At 38.9% G+C, this 16,162-nt stretch overlaps 1 protein-coding gene across 2 annotated transcripts in view; it reads left to right on the top strand.

Annotated features, from left to right (window-relative positions):
• LOC135503153 (probable G-protein coupled receptor 139) overlaps positions 1 to 16,162 on the top strand; it is a 169,195-nt gene that overhangs the window by 51,902 nt on the left and 101,131 nt on the right. Inside the window, exon 1 of one of the 2 annotated variants that reach the window (XM_064796543.1) lies at positions 8,075 to 8,337. The exons of the other annotated variant lie outside the window; for it this stretch is intronic. The gene's annotated coding sequence lies outside the window, so the exon portion shown is untranslated. Of the gene's footprint in view, positions 1 to 8,074; positions 8,338 to 16,162 lie in introns of those variants that run through there. 2 annotated transcript variants of the gene reach the window in all.

The following is a 16,162-nucleotide window of genomic DNA, read 5'->3' as shown; positions in this document are numbered from 1 at the left end:
TGCGGTTTCGTAATGGATTCAGGCTTTCTATTTAGGGCAGTCAGATTCAATATGGCACATGTCCGAGTGTTGGAAATACTACATAATTGTTCTGAATATTTCTCTCTCTGACTCTATGGTATCATTCATGCTAAAAACAATGCAGGGTCAAAGATAATTGACTTTGAAATAAGCTCAAATGCGTAGAAATAAGTGTCGATGTCCGACTGTCACGTGAATAAAACGTCATTAATATCTTATGCAAATGACCTTGTGAGCTATAAATAGTAACTTCGCGGAATGCTATTACACGTCACTTTTCAGGATAACCTGTTCACGTCAAAACGTTCACATGTTGCGGGAATTAAGACGTGACGCCTTGAGTTCATAGGTTTATTATCCGTTATAGCCGGGTAAACACCGAGCTATGGCAGTACATGTCGAACGGAAAAACACATGTTGGTAATCTCCTAAACATGTCCTGCCATCGAGATATCTTACATAACATTGTCTTTGAAACCCTAATGATAGAAATCTACATATCAGCATCAACACAATCAATCGAACATTCCAAAGTCCCCTGGGTAATCTATGGCCTCATCTCTTCTTTACCATTAGAACAGTTTCCGGAACAAAAGCTCCAGAAAAGACCACACGGAACTGCCGCCGCAAGCTGTCAGTTGTTCGCCGATTGTCTCAGGATGAATTGTAATGGAAGTGCCCGGAGGAAGACCATTTCATCCCTGTCTTATGTGGATACAAGCAAGGCTGATAGATATCTGATGGATTTGCCGATCACACAAGTTATCATATTTAGACCTTAGGCTGTATCGTATTTACGCGTCAAGGACAACTTTTAACAAGCCATGTGAGGTTTGCACTGCTAACGTTTTCGTTACGAACAATGACCAATCAGGGTCTTTCACCTCAGCTAAGCATCACGGCTTCCGGTTAATTGTCGGAGAAAGATGTGCGATCAAAGGAAACTTGCCGAGACCTGACTCTCTAGATTGAATGGCTCCTTAACCAATATACAAGTGAACAGTAATTGTATATATATAACACTATAGTTTCGCTTCTCATACGCTTCCTTTTATTTCTTATACACCTGATGATTTACAAATCTTTCCGCACAAAAAGACTGAGATACCCACAATTGATATAATGGATAATCAATTCCCCAGATTGCCTGATTTTATCAACACCTCGTTGCCAGGCTATTGCTATAAAAGCTGTAGGAATGGGCTCTTAGCAGACAATGCTAGCACAACTAAGCATAGGGGGTAGCCTTATCCTTTGGACAATCATCCTAGTATGACTTGGCATAATTCAAGCTTTGGGCCAAGCAGGGCCTAAGCCATCTCCTTAAAATTCAGCAACCTAAACACCTTTATCTCCAAAATAGATCCACTCATCCATGATCCCATCTATCTTTTGGGCACTTTGATAACTTCATAGTCGAACGATATGATAACACACCACCTAGTGTGAGTTTTATTTAGATACGACAATATCCAGCGTCTGATCACAAAATATTTACTGGGTTCAGACCTGGTAGCATTTGGCCTGTTTATAGTTACAATATTCTACATAGCAACTGCTGCATTCTGGAGAAGAAGACGGAATCAAACAAAATGGCGATTTCTCGTAGGCGTCTAAAAGATAACCACATTGATTGAAGTAGCAAGAGTAACGGCTAGTGTTTTTTTCTGAAAAGTCAATTTATCCTGCTAAAAAAGAGTTATCTTTGGAGAAAGTCATCCATTGACGATTGAAATACACCATTCATCTCACGAGTGGTGCTGCAATAAAAGCTATGTACACACGTTCCCACCATCACCAGCATAGTGTAAATTGCATTATTACATCGGATAAATACTCGACCCCACAAGTTTGCTAGAGGATTAATGTCCAGGAGAGCCCGCATCTTTAGTCAACAGATCAATATCACATACTCCGGTGCAGTGACAGTTGTGTGTCGAATATCACTGATTTAACTGGCCGTCATTGAATCTGAACGTGCCGAAGTCACTCATCTGTGTAACTAGGACTTGTTGTGATGTTTTTATCTAAAAAATAAAATAAACAAGCCCACTGGCTTCGAGGGTCACAGCTAGTGAAGCCGATGATGGCTGATGTGAGATAAAAGGGGTAAAACACGGACTACAACTCACCAAGGCAAAACATCCCATCACGTGGTTAAAACTGGCGAGGAGGAATCCCCAACAATGCAATGCACAGGGTGTTAGTACTTATTACCATACGAAAAAAAAATAATGCTCTAGATTTCTGCCTCAGTTTACTGTAGACTACCAAGGCTCATTCAAAATGTCAAAAAGGGTAAATGAGGGAATAAATTACCCCCTCATTTACCCTAGAATACCCTAAAAATACCTTACAGTACTCTAGCCAAGGGTAATTCATTTTAGTAGGGATTTCCAATAGAACTACTTCATTCTCTCTCAAACTGAGTTATTCGCATCAACACTAGACATTGTGAGGTCAGACCAGTCCGTGTATAATTCATTAGCTCATTTGGACACGTAGGCCTCCTCCACAAAAGTGCGACACGAAACGGTTAGGCTGTGCGTCAATTATAAAGGGAGCTATAAGCTCCAGGCTAGCTGCTCCCAAAATAGATTTTCGCATTGTCATTGCATTCCATGGCCCTGGCTGAAATATTACGCCTGAAAAGAAGTGACTTCTTTGGTAGTTTGATGCGCACTATTTATGTAGCGTATGGAAAACTGCGGGGTGATAAGGTTTCTTCGTGCAGCCGATCATTTGAAGTGAATTGATTTTTGGTTCTTGAACAGGCTCAAAACACGAATAAATATTTGCCTTGGAAATATAAACCAGCGTTAAATAGCAACAGACTCGGGAAGATTATTTAATAAATTGCCACATTTGAGGCATTTTGTTCAGCCATTCTTGCTGTGTGCATTTGTATACACGTACATAACACATGCAAAGCACGTGTAATGGAGGCCGATACTGAAAGAGAACAAATGCTTGAATACATGTCCGCTTTGGAAAACGCAGTCATCTCTTACCTACTCAGCCATTCTCTAAAGTGTCTAGTCTATAAACCCAGCCAAAGAGCTGATAAGCAATGACTATTCCCCACGAGTCATACTAAGCGAAATTAGCCCTGTGTCAATGATTTAGAATGTAATAATAAACGTAACGGTGTATGCAAATCATTATTAACGCTGGGAGGGATGATAATCAGATATACTTGACGATCGAATGAGCACGTCTATTTACATGTATTTGTTTTGGCTCTCGGGACATGATGTAGCTTATGCCAGTTACATTTCTACTGGGATTTTATGATTTGCGATTTATCCTGAGATGTTACGATTGTCAATACCGGATGTGTTCACCGGCATCCATTCATGTTCTGTAAGATAATTATTTTCTATGGAGCACATGATTCTATCGAAGGGATCAACAATTTGCCATGACTTCCAAAGGTATTGAGTCTGTCTACCGAAGATACACCCGAAGAGGCTGCCGAGACAATAGCCCTGCCACCGATGGCTCAAATTTCATTAATACTGCTTGATTCATCATTGAACTGCGGCCCTGTTGCTTCTGTACACCAAGCGCTCCATTCATTGATGCGTATATCGCCGCGGAAGCATTGCGAACACTTGCCGGTTCAAGACATCGGATTACACGTATAGTGAGTTGGGGACTGTGGTCAGTTCTGATTAATTTCTCTCAACGAGAACTCGTCGTTACAGTAAACTTAAACATACGACACAGTGAGAAAGACTATACCAATACCCATTTCATCAGAGCCAAACCCTCAGTGTCATTTCCGATGGAAAGGCTCCACCTTCGTACGCCTATAAAAGCAATTAGGCAGCAACCATTTGGGAATTCGTGTTATTCTAAGCGTCTGGGTTATTGCCAGACATGTGATACTCCTCATAATCCCAAGGGCTAATTCACAATGAAGGTGGAGACAGTGTCTGTACTTTAGAAGGCGCAAAGGGTGACCACGACATGTTTCTAGCATGCTCGTATTCGACTGTTGAACAGTTGTTGATGATTTAAGCCGACCTTAGGTTTAGCCAGTAGAAGAGTCGTTCAACGGCCGGACGTAAACGTGCTATGGTGCTCCTCCACCAATCCTAGTCCCTCTACAGCGAGGCTCTTGAAAACTTCCGATCTTCTATACTTATCTCGTAGCTAATTTCCATATGTCTGGTTCCAGGAGCTAGTAGTTAAGCGGGACTATTTGTTTTATGTGAAATAAGCACATTATCACGATAATATCATTTTTATACCGCCCCGGAAATGTTGTCACGAATTCAAAAGCTAAGCCCTTTTTGAATTTGGCCTACGGTCTAATCCTTCCAATGGAAATGCATTTTTCTTGTTTGCCACATCAATGAGAATGATGTATGTTCCGAACTTCACTCTTCTTTACCGACAATAACGCACCTATCAATTTTCCAATCGTGAATAGCAATTGTAAAATCCTGCACACCTAATCATAAGTTAACGACCGTCGAATCGATTTTTATCCTCTAGATTCTCAGCTCAAGGCGGCTATACTCGACTTGAAATATCAAATTCATGTGATACCTTTTCTGATCTTCATACATCTTAGAGATAGGGCCTGATGCGGGAAGGCAAAAAGCGTTTCCTTCTGATTAAATAGGCCACAAAAAACAAAAAAACAAATGATATCAACTGTGATCCGCCAAAATTTCGCGCCTACCCGCAATCAATGCGAGACTTTTCATACATATCGGCGCATAACCGAACGGGCGCGGTACGGTCGACCAATCCTCGCACGCATCAACGTTACTTACCACGATTGCTATATCAATTCCTAGCTTAAATAAGAGCTTTTCTCGATTTAAACTGAACGAAATATTAAACGATAGGAATTATTTAGAAAGGCTGATAAGCATAGAAATATTGGTTTCAGAGATACCAGACGGATATAGTGTTTCTAAGACATGAGATTGTGATACTGTCACAGAATGGCTCGGGCACTCAGGGTTTTATTTACAATCCCCTTAAGAATGTTAAATCATGTGTATAGAATGATATGATATTGTAATCAATAGTTGAGAGGTTTCTTTCAATTCACTTGTCAATCTCATCTCAATACTAAATAAAGTACGTAAACACAGCACCAGAAAATTGAAACCTTGTTCTCGAGATAAAATCGGCTTCCTAAATATCTCACCGATAATCTGCTGTAGTAGGTAGTTCCCCACAAAACCTTCCTGGACTCGAAGGTTCTTCTGTATACCCATGGCCTGCAGGTCTAAAATTCCGATTAAATTATGATATAATTTTTTAAAAGAACAGGTTTAGAGCTGAGCATCAACAAGTCCAGTGATCGTTCACCACATAATATCGGGCATTTGTAATTAAAAGCAGATGGAAACTGATCGGGACACCCCGATGGAAAACTACGATGTAGAAGAGAGTAACCCTCTCTACAGGGTGACCCAGAAATCGTTTTCCTCACACAATGAATACACAATAAATTCTATTGTGCAAGGGGAAATAATTCTGGGCCACCCTGTTTAACATCAGTATAACCAGAGTAAAATGTACTCAGCTGTGAGCGGAGAGACCGAAAATCGAACCCGGGACATCATGCAATGATGAAAAGAACTAATGTTTTCAATGCACCACTCTTACAGCCCAGGGTGGCCCAGAATTATGTTCCCTCGCACAATAGAATTCGATTGTGTATCCGTTGTGTGAGGGAAATAATTCTGGGCCACCCTGTAGTTCTCTGTTATTCTGATTTAAGATTTTAGACCAGAGTCTTACAAAAATCTTTAAAAAGATTTAGATCTATTTTCAAAATTTTAGATATGCTGTCAAAAAGTAGATGGTTTGAATGAATAGATGTTAAAAAGAAAAAGTGATTAACCGTATTTGATTTATTTGGATGCCCACTGCAAAAAATGCAGGTCCATACTGATTGTGTCTTCTATTGACACTAATACGTTAGACGTCATTGACATAGGGAGCTTCTAAACATCAGTGTAAGCCAATCACATGTCTGTGCTTCTGATAGCTATCATCAGAGAGAATGGAATGCCTTAGAGTGATGAATATTAATTGATTTGTTGATAGAAAACAGATTCCGCTTTGCGAAGTCATGGCGAGAATGCTATCCTCGACGCCTTCGTGCAATGATCACATTTCTTCTCATCGGGATGGTGAAAACAAGCTGCACTCCCCAAAAGAAATGTTCAGACCTTTTCACCAACACCTTAACAAAAGATTATTCGGAAATCACAAATCTGCAACCCTCTGGGGTTTTTTTGGTAAAAAAAGACCACTATGTTATTGTTTTTTATTTTGGAATTATAATTTTGTTTTCCTTTTTTCCGCCGAAAAATTCCTACGCGGTGCATATTTGTGTTGGCGGAAAAAGCTTTAAAGGCTTCACAGATGCTCAACAACCCTTTTTTTCTAAGCTTGTGTCATTATGGACATCGCCTGACTTTGTTACCTGATCGAGGACACCCTACTTTTATACGTGAATCCTTTAAATTTATCTTGGTCCAGCTCAATCATATCCACCGAATGTCAACTATTTACGAAAGTTATCATGCCTCATATATTCATGTATGATATCGAAATGTATCATTTCAGATTTCAATTAATGGATTCGGTTTCGGAATGATTGAATTTCAATTTGGCTCGTAATTGGTATTTCTATTACTTGGGGCCATATATCAAGGTTGGTGAAATTGCAGAGGGGCCGAGGAATTCTTCTGTAACGCGATCGTATATGTATTCAGTTTGAAAAGTGGGTCCCGATCGAGCTGTAATGTGGTTCTTTTCTAATCTGTCTTTACTCTATATGTAATGCCATAAATCGGTGCAACCAATGAAAGATGCGAACGCACCATTGCCTGGCTCGCCTGCCCTAACCTTAATTGGATGGTCGATGCGCGCATTGATCGATGAAAACGACAATGGGTGATATGAATAAAGACTAGCAAATGCTTTTATCTAAAACTCCATGTACATTTACACTAGGCCTTTCTGTACAAAATTGAAGTAAAAGCATTTGCTAGTCTTTATTCATATCACCCAATACATCTTAAGTTTTAGGCCGTGACCGTCAAAAACGGGATTGGGAAGTTGATCATAAATTGCCATACCATGAATTTAAAAGAACAGCCACAACCGACTTGAATGCTTTTTAAAATTGACGTTTCATGTAGCAGCACATAAGATCAAGAGTATTAAGCAACTTCAACATCTCCCAATCGATCACCGATTGTTCGCCCGAATTCTCAGTGGTAACGTAATCCTCTAACATAGATCTTTGCACGCATGTCAGTGTTATGTCTGAAAGTTTGTAATTCAAGTGATATTTTTCTGAATTAAAGTTTATAAGATGACATACTTTTTCTATGATCACTACGTGAGGGCTTTGATGCGAACTATACGAGGTATAAACATTTTTTTTTTTTTCGGATGACAAATAAACAGTTCTCAACTGTTTTAATTTCAGACTTGCCGAAAACACGATTTTCCCGCCCAGTCGAAATTTCCCGCTCAATAAAGAGTGAAAGTAAATGGAGAATTACGTTTTTCAGATTGGAAAAGGGAACTCCAGAATCTGAAATGGAGATAAGTTACTACAAAACACTTCTATTTTTGAAGAACTTTGACTTCCATGCACATATGAAAAAAACACAGCGGCTAAATGTTGATATTTATAAAAGTTATTCTGAATATACATGCATTACTACATTTTGTTTTCTTCTGATTATTTCGTTTATTGTTCTGAAGTAGTACATTGACAAGAGTCAACAACTGGAATAGACGCGCTGGAGTTTATTAAAAAGATAATCCTAGAAGTATCTGCCCCTTATATGTTAAAGAATTTACAATATTCACCTACAAAATATCCAACATCACAGTTCTATCCATTGCGATCAGTGTTTTAGTGCGATGGCTATATGAGTCGCGGTGGTTATATGAGTCACGACGGCAATATCCTTTACTGGCCATGACAGACTTCAGTCATCACGGACGTATCAGTCGTTCCGGCTGCGGAACATGATTCCTATTTTATATGCACCAAACGTTCGCACCGCGGCATAACTGAATCGGAATTTGCGTTAACAGGGACTTGGAATAAGTTTATGTGTACTTGTCTTCATGGAAACGACACCTGTCTACGCAATCTTGCTTGGATACCGTTTCTACGACTAAGGCCTTGCTATGCCGCATGTGGGAGAACAGTAATTGTTGCAGTTGCTAGGCCTTGTTCGCCAAGTCAAATTTTAGCAGGAATATTGTGAAGCAATTTCATAGCTATATCGGATATTCGATTATAATACATCGCAGGTTGGTGACTATTTTCCTTTCTATTCTATCTTAGCAATAATTTGAACTTTCATTGAATGACGAATTGTGATTCCGCAACTTTGATTGCAATACTTTCGCTTATTGAATCGGTTAATGACACGCTTACGTTCCATATGTTGTGCTTAGTCGTGGTGGTGTAGTACTAGGAGTTAGGACTCTAGCATACCGCGAGGTTGTGGTATCGACTTTTTTCCGCAATACTCTTTTGTTTCCATGTAATAGATATCACGCTTTTTCGAATACTTTCGCTTATTGAATCGGTTGATGCTACGCTTACGTTCCATATGTTATGATTAGTCATGGTGGTGTAGTATCAAGACTTTGAGTGCTGCACTCCAGCATACCAAGAGGTTGTGGGTTCATATGTTTTCCGAAATGTTTAATTTTGTGTTTTATTTCCGTGTTAGAAATCAAGCTTTTTCTGAGCACAAATATAGCAGCTGTTCAGACGCACGCCTAAGGAACTGCGTGATGACGATCTGTTCAGACGCGCGCCTTAGGAAATGCGTGATGACGATCTGTTCAGACGCGCGCCTAAGGAACTGCGTGATGACGATATGTGCAGACGCGCGCCTTAGGAACTGCGTGATAACGTATATCGTCAAGGACAAAACGTTACACTAGATGCGAAGTTATCATTTTGTTGTACATGTATATTTGTATCTTAAGTTTATTGTGGTGATCGACAAACACATTTCATATGTTATTAGTGTGCGAAGTACTCGAAACAAACTTATGGTTTAATGAGGAAACTTAGATTAGATGTAATAACTAAAGTTCACGTCATTTTGATGCCCAGTAGCAAGCAACTGTTCCAGTACAGCTGCTCCTTCAAAATAATTATAACAAATCGAAGTTGAAGTATCGATGTGTTTTTACTGGAGACGATAAATGAATGAATGACTTGAATTGAATGATCTACCCAGGCTTGCCCTGGGTTTATATATCCGTCAGCAGCTCGGAATGCCTTGGGACTAAATAAGGTTCTGATCTTTGGAGGAACTACCTTCCGAGGTGCTGACGCATTCACAATATCAATCTCGATAAGTTTTATTAACATTCCAAATAACATAGATATACTCTTGCGTTAATCAGCAAATTGAAATTGACCATGCCTTTGGTTTCTATAATTGAAATACCGAATTAGATATATACTCTGTTTGAAGATGTTTATGCCTCAGTTTCAATCTATAATTATAAAGATTATTTTGTCTGTACTCCACTGTAACACAACGTTATACATTATTCGTTGCCTATTCTTATCAATGTTTCGAACCGTCGATCATTAACAAAATCATTCAACAGTTCGGTTCTGGTGAAGGATATCAAACAGAAACTGTCTTACAGATATTGTAACGATGTTGTTGTATAAGACGCTGATTAATTCCAGATCATCGTTCTGGGGTTGCTCGAAATGCTCATTTCCGTTTGGATGTTCAATCTTTATAGATTTATAACATCGTTATTGATATCTATCTAACAATGTTTAAAACACCTGAACTCCGTTTAACCTGTTCGGTTTATTATTAATCGACAATTAAAATAACTCTCCATAGATCATTGTCATTCAATTAAATCGTGTTTGACGAATGAATATTATTTCGGTTCTGTCTGGTTAAAGATTTTGAACATAATCTTACAAATCTTGTAAAGGTGTATTCGTCTATGGCACTTGATCCTAAAAGAGTCTCTGGGGACTATAGATAATTGCTTGAAAATAATTTTTATCTGATAATTATAGAGTAAAACCGCCTTTATATTGATTAAACAATATATTTTACTGCCACTTGACGCCGTATGACCTGTTTTGATGATTATTTATTAACAGTTGAAATAGCTCAGGGGCGATCGTTGTCTTTCAATTAAATTGTCTGTGATGAATGGTCGTTATTTCGGTTCTGTTTGGTTAAGATTTTGAACAGAATCTTACAAATCTTACGTGTATAACTGAATTTTTTTTAGAAGCTCTCATGATGATTGCTTGAAATAGTTAATATTTACGTTAGGATTATCAATCATAGATTTATGTCGTCTCTATTGATATCAATTAAATTTTGTTTACGACACCTGAACTCCGTATGACCTGTATTGATGACTGTTTATAAACAATTACACTAAATCTTTTATAAATATTTACAATATGATTATAGTCATCCAATTAAAGCGAAGCTGATGAATTAACTCATTATGTATTCAAATAACCCGGCCAACGTATATTGATACATTCTTTATACGGTACAATGCTGCATACGAAATATGATTAAATATTCATGACACATAGCACATTACACTGTTGTCTAATTTAGATAATCACCCTTTATTAACAAAATCCATAGAAACAAATCGATTACAAACAACCCATAACTCAGTCTTTCAGATATAGAGATTATATTGGACAGCTGGGTGGACGGAAAAGCAGCAGGATATGCTTAAGTTAACAAATTTGAAGGTTTTATGATGTTGGATGGTGACACGTTCCGGTTTTAGCAGTGACTTAAATTCCTGCCGAGATATATTTGCACAACGTCTTTTTTATTATTGAAATTCTGCGGGATTTTTTTTCGGGTTTCAGTCACTTTTCATTCTTTTTCTTTCTTTCTTTCTTTCTTTCTTTCTTTCTTTCTTTCTTACAATCAGTTTTTTTTCGTTTAGCGAATTCGTATCATTCTCGTATTCGTAAGAATGAAACACCCATGAACATTTGGCGGTGTGTTGGTACTCGGAAACATTTGTTATCGGAAATGAAATACAATAGCCTGTCATGAAAATCACTTGTCTATTCCACAGGTGATCTGTGAGTCTTTCAAATGAGTCACACAAGACTCTTTTTGTCATCAAAAGTGAAGTTTGTCATAATTGTAGTGGGCAGCTGCAGTGGTATCAATTCGGCAAGCGGAGTCTCCAGGAGCTTTCAATTTTTATGCTCAATGTGTTCCAGCTGATGTATAGCCAATCTAGAGGGTCGATTGCAAATCGTTTTACAAAATGGTCTTGCGTGTTTGAACTTTGAATTAGAACTCGACCCAATACAAAGGGATACTCCAGCAATATGCGCTTCACAATCTTCACACTTGGATTCAGTTTGACCTTCGATCTCCTCTCCCATTCTGAACCTCATTGTCTCTACATGTACATACCTTGTAATTGTAGCCGGGATATATCCCATCTTGATAAGATGCAAAAACTGTTGTGGTCAAGAGTCTGCCCACCCCGAGTTCTACCCACCACTGTCAGCCACCCAGTATAACAACATATAACCAGGAGCCCTCAATATGTTACCTGATGAGAAGCCCTTCCATCTCCTATACCGGGCCGTAGTTGGATTGTGAACACATAGTGATGTTCATGGACGATCTGAAGAAAAAAACACGTTTTGTATTGACGGATCAGAGAAGATGCCCTTGGACTAGCCAGGCCTATTTACTCTTGGCATCTTTCTACCTTTTTACACAGGTGATGCAACGGTTAATTATGATCGCAAAGCCGCAACTAGCCATACGATCCGACCGTTGATATAATAATCTCGGACACTGGCAAACAAGCTTTGTTTATTTTGATGATTGGCTCCAGGTCGGAAGCCAAACATCCTAATATCCTAGCCAATATCAGAATGGACAGGTCAGATTCGTAGAGTTTTCTTTCGGCGCCATGTTGTAGAATATGTAAGGCATCGGTATGCGTAATATCCACTACATCTATTTTGTAAAGGACAAAGTGACCAAATCCTATAAATGGAATCAGCTGTTGTTTAATCCGGGTTCACGGATCACGCTTTATTAGTTTCTTTAAACATACACAATTACAGAGCGTAAAACTTGACGTCAATAGCATTCCGCGAAGTTACTCTTTATAGCTCACAAGGTCATTTGCATAAGATATTGATGACGTTCTAGTCACGTGACAGTCGGACATCGACACTTATTTCTACGCATTTGAGCTTATTTCAAAGTCAATTATCTTTGACCCTGCATTGTTTTTAGCATGACAGATACCATAGAGTCAGAGAGAGAAATATTCAGAACAATTATGAAGTATTTCCAACACTCGGACATGTGCCAGATTGAATCTAACTGCCCTAGTCAGAAAGCCTGAATCCATTACGAAACCGCATGTTTGTCCGACATTGCCTGTAATTCAGCTATGGGGAAATAGAGGGCAGCAGCTGCAGTGACGTCATCTTCGCGGAATGCTATTGCCGAAGTAGAGATAGACCAAGGCGTGGAATGCAGTGCGGTGCGTGCAGTTTTAACAACCTTGTAACGAATATACTTAAGTAAGCAGATAGCTTATGGCACTCCTGCGCGCAGAAGGAGGACAGACGCCGTTTAGACGATGTAAAACCAAACGGTCAAAATCCCGATTTCACTCCAGCTGCTTCCCATCCTTCTCGCGATCATGAGAAAGTTAAATCGATTTGTAACGAATTCATGTTCCTAAATCAATACGGATAAATCCAGATATAACAGAAGTTCAGGCTGTCGGCTTGGCGCAGTTTAAAGATCAGCGTCTGTCACCTCTGAGTTCCCGTTTCCTACGTGGTGTCCAGTCTCCTCCTATTTAAGTCCTGTTCGGAGCAAGAATGGCTAAGTTGACGCTCAGCTCTCAATTCAATATATTGACAGATATTTAAAGCACGAAAGATGATGTAAATTTTAACATTCATGTCAAGTATCGATCGCTAAAAAAGGATAAGATCTTCGATGAAATGTTACAAGTTGTATACACAAAATAATAGTATCTTCTATAAACTATTCTATAAATAAAACACTGATAAGTCTTCAAATTATATTCAAATTATATATTATATATCAGAGGTCGGAAATCCCGATAATATTGTTATAAGATTGTTATAGTTAAGGTCATATCAATCTCCGTGCACAATGTTAATTTTACATTCGTCCTAAGATTATTGTTGTAAGATTCTTAGTTAAGATCTTAACTAAGAAGTTTACATTAAACCTTGAAGGATTGGTGGCTTATTACTGCAGTATGCTTGTTTACGTTATTCGTTATTTTTAGTACGCGAAAGTCCTGGCGCAAGACCTTTCCCGTCACGTGAGTGCACGCCGAGATCCTTGTTCACGCCATCCGGCTATTACGGCTATTAAACGTCATTTCCATTATCGCGCAGTAGTGGGGTGATCAAGCGCCATTGACGTGACGTCGGAAAAATCTATATCAGGACAAAGAGGTCACAGGGTAGATTCATGGCTCGGCGTAGCGCCTTATAGTGCATCGTTCCATATGGAAAGGATCGACGCATGGAGAGCTAACTCGGGTCAAATCGGAGTCAACATCGAAAAGCGTGATGATTCATTCAGATTTTGAATGTTTTCTTTTTTTATGCAATTTGTTGATGGAAACTAGTTATTTAGAATAGGAGGTCACTGGGCAGCCGACAGCTCGGTAATATTACCCTTGATAATGCCAATGATCCTTTAAGGAATGACGTATATGTAGGTATACGAAACTGTGTCGGGTCTTAACGCCGTTGGTTCACATATTATATAAACTGTTAGTTCAACCGTTTTTACTTCCAATTTCTATCACCAGGCGACGCCATGAGTCAGCCATAATGCATGCTACACGCTACATGCATACATGCTCGCACGTTGTCTGTATACAACTGGTGCGTATGTTAGTTTCCCCGATCACTGCATGTTAATTCGGGTCATGCATGGACTGGGTTGTCCGATCATATGAAAATTCCAAGGTGTGTGTGGGCGCAAATTCACCAAAAACGGCAGGATTTCGCTGGTCCCTGCAAAGCAGCGACGTGCGTCATTTTTCTTTGAAACGACCACGAAAAGATAAGTGATACGAATAATATAAAACACATAAACACATGGCGTAGCCCTTTAACTAGATTCTTATAAGAATGTTGTCATGGTGCTCTACCTTATTGGGTGGAATACATTTTTAAATGCCGCGACTGGTTGGTATATTTATACACGTCTTATCCTCCTCTTCAAGGTATAACAAAGTTTTTCAAAAGCGACATGAAACTCTCTTGATCATGATCATCAGCAAGACGTACAGTTATAAAGCCTTCATGAAAAATGTTTTCTTGTAATGTAGAGGCGTTGTGATGTTACTAAAACGTATTCACGTTGCTAAAATAGGAGAAAAATGGTCACAGGTATCATTTATTTTCTTTATTTGGTGGTGTTTTTAACTAGACGTTGGCTATGTTATTCTGTAAAAACTTTGCAAGCGTCTATAGGTTATATAAATGGTCGATTTTACGGCATTTTGAATGAACCTTTTTTTAATCTCGAACACGAAGTTGACATCAATTACAAAATCGCTTGGAGCTCAATACTTGGCGGTCATATTGCATCACGACAAGCGCCATTTTGAAGAGAATTAAATTTAACACAAAAAGTGATATTTTCAATTCATAAATTTCCCGCTTTCGTTTAGAAGCTATCAGGCCTTCAGATTTAGCACTCACACTAAACATGACTAAGATAAATAACAGTAAGTAATCAGATGCTCTTATCACCCTGCCGCAAGGACGGCCCACTTCCAAATGTTGAGACTACATAATATGCGCGAAATAAATTGGACCAGCTGACCGTGATTTGAACGCATCCGGCACGCTATGGCTACCGCAGTTCTTCCAAATGACACATCCAATCCAAAACACTCCCGGCACCAATGGGTTAATCGATTTCTTAATGTCGACGACTTTTTGGTATGCGAGACACGTAAAGTTTTAAGCCTGAGATATTCCTTTGAAATGAACATTTCATACCTTAATATAGCATAACTCTACTTCGAAAAAGAGTACGATATTTATTATATTCTTGTACCAAACGATCGGAACTAAAACGTTGTTTCTTTGGGTGTGTTGATTTATCCCTTCGTAAACCAAACTTTGCATCCGAAGAGACGAAATTAATTCAGCCATTTATGTCGCGCGTCGCTAGAAGGGGCTTAGTAATTTTTGGAGATTAGTGTGAAATATTAAAGCTGTGTACACAAATATGTCTATAAACTATTCAGATTTCCTCAGAAGAACGTGAAAATGTCTTTTAGATAACCTGAGTGGTATCGATTTATCAAATGCCAACCTCTAACCGATATACGCGAGACGTAAAGACATGCTAGAATTTCTTAAAAGCGCGACGAAATTCTAGACTTCTTTATAGATAATTACCACAGAGGCCGTGAGACCATTTGCGTTTCCTTTCGCTTCCCTTAGAAAAAATAAACTTGCTTCAATTCTTTCAGAAAGGTTGGATGGAAAGTAATACTACGTTAATTGTGTGTAAGTTTTGTTAACAATAACATTACCCTTACATGTATTTTGGCCTCGCTGGTTTAGGCTTATCGACCTCGATCTCCATGAGAACTGGTTCATGGGAGTCGATTTTTGCAAGATTTCCTCTGATAACCATTTGATTAGCAGTAGAACTCGTCCAGGAGCAGAGAGGGTTAACCTTGCAATGTTGTATTACGTTTTTATTCACTGTTGGTAGCTGAGTGTCTCTACTTTCGGAAACTGCTTGATTACATGTTGTCAACACCTTTGAGCAATTTGAGAAATTCAAGATGGCTCCCAAGATGGCCGCCATTCCATACAAATTACCATCTCGCTTCCTATTTAACCTAGGAAGCTGATTTTTGTAGCAATAGGAACAGAGACTAAGGTGCGAGCGGTCTTTTTTGACGACTGCTTGCTTACATGTTGTCATCACCTTTGAGCAATTTGGGAAATTCAAGATGGCGTCCAAGATGGCCGCTATTCCATACAAATTACCATCTCGCTTCCTATTTAACCTAGGAAGCTGATTTTTGT

This window comes from Lineus longissimus, chromosome 19 (genome assembly GCF_910592395.1).
Source record: "Lineus longissimus chromosome 19, tnLinLong1.2, whole genome shotgun sequence".
Taxonomy (NCBI): domain Eukaryota; kingdom Metazoa; phylum Nemertea; class Pilidiophora; order Heteronemertea; family Lineidae; genus Lineus; species Lineus longissimus.
The sequence above is the reverse complement of the archived record's forward strand: the minus strand, read 5'-3'. Positions and strand labels throughout refer to the sequence as shown.